Source organism: Bidens hawaiensis, unplaced genomic scaffold (assembly GCF_021521415.1).
Source record: "Bidens hawaiensis isolate Kalapana, Puna unplaced genomic scaffold, B.hawaiensis_p1.1 tig00018745_1, whole genome shotgun sequence".
Classification (NCBI taxonomy): Eukaryota; Viridiplantae; Streptophyta; class Magnoliopsida; order Asterales; family Asteraceae; genus Bidens; species Bidens hawaiensis.
In genome coordinates, this window is record NW_027492838.1 from 25088 (window position 1) to 30436 (window position 5349).

Here is a 5349-nt window from a genome sequence, read left to right on the forward strand (position 1 = left end):
AAACAACATTATTATAATGTCTTATTTTACGACGATAAACAACTTGATAACTTATTAAACGAAACACATCTAGTGCTTTTTCTTTGCACCGGCCTTGCTGGAATTCGCTTCATTCTGGGAACTGGGACCAAGGTAGAGCTGGAGGTCAAGTCCCGGCTCGGGTTCCTTAACACAATCTGGAGCAACAACTTTCTGTTTGGACTCATTGGCCCGAGCCTGCTTCTCCTCGAACTCTTGAGCAATCCTCCTTAGCCTCTCGTTTTCCTGAATTATACGGCAGATCTGGAGATACAAGTCTAAGTTGCGGTTTTCCATCTCCACAATTTCGTCCCTGCTTGGAATAGCTGAGTGCTTGTTAGCTCTGCGGTTACTCATGCTTGTAAGCTTTTAGTGATGGTGTTGGTGTGGTGTGTTCATTGTGGAGATTGGTTGTTTATATAGACATGATAAAGTTATTAGTTAAGGGATAAAATAAAAGCATGAAGCTAACGTCACATGAAAGTTGAAACACTGGCCAGCAAGTCTATATGTGGAAAGGTATTATGCTTGCGGGTGTAAACGAACCAAGCTGCTTATGAAGTAATGAGCGTGGCTTGCTAAAAGTTGAAATTGAGTTGAGTTCAAATGAGTTTGAACCCGATCAATCTCAAGCCTGAATATTAGTCTATGTAGCTATATTTAGATTTTAGACAGTGACGGAATCAAAACTTTTCTAACCGTATGATTGTTGTAACAAATTTATTAGGGACAATTTAGGATTTTAAACAATAAGGAGGCATGAGTTGGATACACTTATAAATTTAAAATTTGGCATTTCATAGTGTCAATGCTACCCCAAACCTAGGGATGGCAATTGGACGAGTATGGGACAAGTATTGGTAATTCCTATTTCTCTACTCGAGGGTAAAATCGTGTCCCATACTCGACCTAATACACGTTGGTATTGTCAGGTAATTACCCGTTGAATATCGGGCATACCGGCAGATATCGGGTAGTTTGTTAGAATATACCCGTCATGATTTTCATGTGAACTTTGCGTGTTTGTTACGATCGATGATGGAAGAAAAGCAAATCTATGCGGCTTCTTTTGAAACGTGTGTTTCCGAAGATGCCACGTTCTTTGTTCGAAAAAAACTCATAATTGCATATACTAGATCATTATGTAGTTTCTTTAACGTAATTTAATCATGACTTAAAAACGAGTAATGAATACGAGGGGAGTAAAAATTCATGTCAATAAACATGCCTATAATACAAGTTAGTGACCTTTTGGTGCATCATTTAGAATGTTAAAACTACAAGATAGCAACTATGTTAGATTCTTATATTAACTAGAAAATTTAGCTGATTAGAGAGGTCATGGCACTGAGGATCCTCTCTAGTTCCGTGAAGAGCAAGAGAACTTTGCGTGTTTGTTATGAACTTATGATTAGTGACGCAAAAAGGTAAAAAAGGAAAAAAACTTATCAAAGTGACGCTCTTTTGTTCTTTGTTCGGTAAATTCATTATTGCATACACTAGATTATTATGTGATTGATTCATGCATTGCAGTTTCTTCAACGTAATATATTCATGATCTGAAAACGAGAATTGAATGTCAAGGGAGTAACAAGATTCGTGTCGAATAATGCATACTAACTTTTTGGTGCTTTTAAAGAAATAATCATTTAGGATGTTAAGTACAAGAAACAATGACATTGACTATATCTGTTAATTGGAAGTTTTGGTCGGCTTGAGGTTAATAATCCCGCAGACCCCCTGGTTTCATATAGGGTAAGAGACTAAGATTTGAACGTTGCGTGCTTATTATGATCAGTGATGCAATAAAGGCAAATCTAAGCGGCATCTTTTAGAGCATTCATTTCTTAAGATGGCATGTTCCCTTTGTTTAGTAAAATTCAATAATGCATATGATTGATTATTATTCGATCAGTTATCTAATGCATTGTAGCTTCTTCAATGTAACATACTCATATGAATTTAAAGGGACTAACAAGACCTGTGTTGATTACCAAAGATCATGCACATGATACAAGTTAACGACTTTCGGTGCTTTAAAGTTTAAAGAAAGCATCATTTAGGATATCATTGGAAAAGTTGGCTGGCCACATAGTTAATGATCCGGTACAACCCCTCTAGTTTTATATTTAACGGAAAGGTCTGAACTTTTCGTGTTTGTTATGATCGGTGATGCAAGAAAAGCAACCTAAGTAGCATCTTTTGGAACTTGCTTTACCTAAGGTATATAGAATTCATCATCGCATATACTGGATTTTGATGTGACCAATAATTTCATCACTCGAAAATGAGAAATGGATGCTAGGGGAGTAACTAGATTCGTGTCGATTACCATACAAGTTAACGAGTTTTTTTTTTAATATATATATTTTTATACTTTTAAGGTAAGCGTCATTTCACTTAAGTAACCAGACATGGCATTTGATCAGTGAGAATCAATAGGGGTTGAGAATATTGTGTCTAAGTGTCAACATGGTGTTTTCTTCAGTTTATCAAGGCATAAACTTAATGGCCGAGGAGGCCTAAAGGGTGCCCAAGATTTTGGGCTGGACCATGAAGTGAGCCCAATTAGATCCCCTGCAAATCTTCAACGAACCTCAAATCCAGTGCAAACTAACAAATAAACAACTCGACTCCTTTTTATGTTTGTTTGTCTATTAGTAATATTGCAATCGGTTTGTGTTTAATTATATAAGTTTACGGTTTGTTAAAAAAAACAAAGTAGTAATAAAAATCTGGAAATAAGGATTTCAAATGAAAAATAATACGCATATATAAAAAAACTAAAAATGTATATTAGTTTTAAATAATTTCAAATAGCGGTAAACAAGTGAGCCACTGTTCTTATGTTCTTCAAAAAAATTTGGTTTGGTATAAAGATAAGATTTGAAACTCTAAACTCAAATTATAAATGTTAGATTTTCTGGTACAAATTTTCTAAAGAAACATTATAAAACTCTACTTTCTGGTAACTAAATCAAAGGCCCTGATTATAATAAGGGGGGTTTAAGAAAAGGATAAACAATTTATGATATCAGTATACACCGTTGCGCTTGCTATCTTGATCAGGCTCGATGTACATGCATTCCTTAGCCTCTCTCCACATAGCTTTGAAGATTGGAGTCCTATCGATCTTATAGTAATCACCCAAAACTGGTTTGATCGCGTCCCTAGCTTCTTTTGCATGGTAATGTGGAATATATGAGATGAGATGATGCAATACATGAGTGTGCGTAACGTCATGGAATACCCTATTAAGAAATCCAAAATCTCTATCGATTGTCGATAACGCTCCTTTGATCCAGTGCCACTCGGTGGAGTCATAATGCGGCAAGGAGAGATGGGTGTGGTGCAAATAAGTGATCAAAACGAAGAAAGCATGCACACCTAACACAGGAACGAGATACATGCATGTCACCCAAGTGAATCCTTTCACCACTACAAGCAGTCAAAGAGCATAAAGTATTGCAAGAATACCAAGATCCGAGAGCAAAACCTGAATTCTTTCACGCTCGGTGAAAATGGGACTTAATGGATCAAAGTGGTTGGCAAATCTTTGGTATTTCTTCCCAGAAACATTAGTCAAGAGATATAAAGGAAACCCGATGGTCAACCTGAATACCAAAGTGAAGACTCGGCCAAGTGGGTTGTTAAGAACTTTCGAATAAATCATGACTTTGGATTTACGTTTAGGGATGTAAACTTCATCATTATTAAGTGAGTTTGTGTTGGCATGGTGACTTCGATGGCTGTACTTCCAATAGAAATAAGGGGTAAAGAGAGCTGAATGGAGGATGAATCCAACGATGTCATCGACCTACTGGTATTCACTAAAGGCGTGGTGTAGGTGTAGGGTACGTCAAACCCGGTACGACCTTTCATTTATTACATAATATATTATGTTTATTATACTATTATTATTGTCTACTAATTAAGCCAATTGGGCTGGGGGTTTGTGGAGGTAACCCCTAACCGGGCCTGGCCCAATAAAGGTTAGGGTTCATGATGGTAGCCATGGAGTCTCTATATAAGGATCCTTTATCATTCATTGAAAGGACCTTCTCTTGGACCCTTGGCTCCCACATATTTTTGTGTATGTAAACAAGAGTTAACTCTCTTAGCAGTCACCTCCACACCCCCACTTTTCTATGGCAGATCTGAGCAACCAGAGAAGAATATCAAGGCGGTGGTTCGTTCATATTGAAGACCGGGGAACTTGGACATGGATCCGACCTGGATCCATTCCATGTTTCTTCATTAGCGCCATCCGTGGGACACGACAACGAATCACTCTTTGTTTTTCGTCTCGGTCTTCCGATCTGTTCATCAAATACTCTAGATCTACGATTTCTTCTTTTAGATATGTTCTTTGGAAGTCCAAAAATCCGTAGATCTGAAAATATTTCCAGATCTAAAATATATAAGAAGAAATACTACCAAACTTTGGGGGAACCCTAGATCTGTGTTTTTCTGGAAAGAGGGAGGCGAGATCCGGTTCTGATCTTCAGATCTGAGTTCGTTTGAGCAATATTTACAAATCTGTGTGATAGTAAATATCCGATTTCTCATATACAAACCTCAGATCTGTTTTAGTGTTATTTTTACACACGATTACAAATCTGGATTTAAAAAAAAGTAAAATAAATAAATAAATATACAAGCTACAGATCTAGATCTAAAAGCGTTTCAGGCTAAGATGTCAGATCTGACTTATCCATGATACATTTTCTTCACATATTCTCTAGATCTGTGCTGATAGTCACTGAAGAAACGTGGATCGACTTATTAGTATACGATCAACTTTCCTCGGGTATGAGTGTGCTATATCACCGATGGTTTTTCGGAATATGAATTCTTCCACCTACAAAACGAGCAGCACCGTGAACTTACCCCTCAGAAAGGGACAGAGGGGTCCTCTTTGGTGTAACCCTCCGGTGTGAGAATAAGATATTGTAGGAGAAGATAATAATAATCTGAAAGTGAGTAAGGACTTAGAATGTATTTTCTTGCTTACCTCCCCTTGTGGAGGTGGTGTGGTATTTATAGTATTAGGGTTTCCAATGATTGGGCTTAGACCCAATTAGAGCCTTTTTGGCCTCCTCCTATTGCTTCGCGCCACGTGTCCTTAGGACACCTGGTGCTTTTTCATTGATTATTCTCTGACCAAGGTATTTCACCTGACCCATGTGCAATCACGTGGTAGCACATGGGTTTTGCTGAGTTGTCCACCCTTCATTGGCAGCTGTCAACATCAGCATATTCTTTATTCTGATGAGCACAATCATGGTTGTCCTTATCCTGATTTGGATAAGGACGTGGTTGATTATGTGC

At 37.7% G+C, this 5349-nt stretch overlaps 1 pseudogene; it reads right to left on the minus strand.

Annotated features, from left to right (window-relative positions):
- Window positions 1-3052: 3052 nt before the first annotated feature.
- On the minus strand, window positions 3053-3691 carry LOC143556806 (delta(12) fatty acid desaturase DES8.11 pseudogene; annotated as a pseudogene).
- Window positions 3692-5349: the final 1658 nt, after the last annotated feature.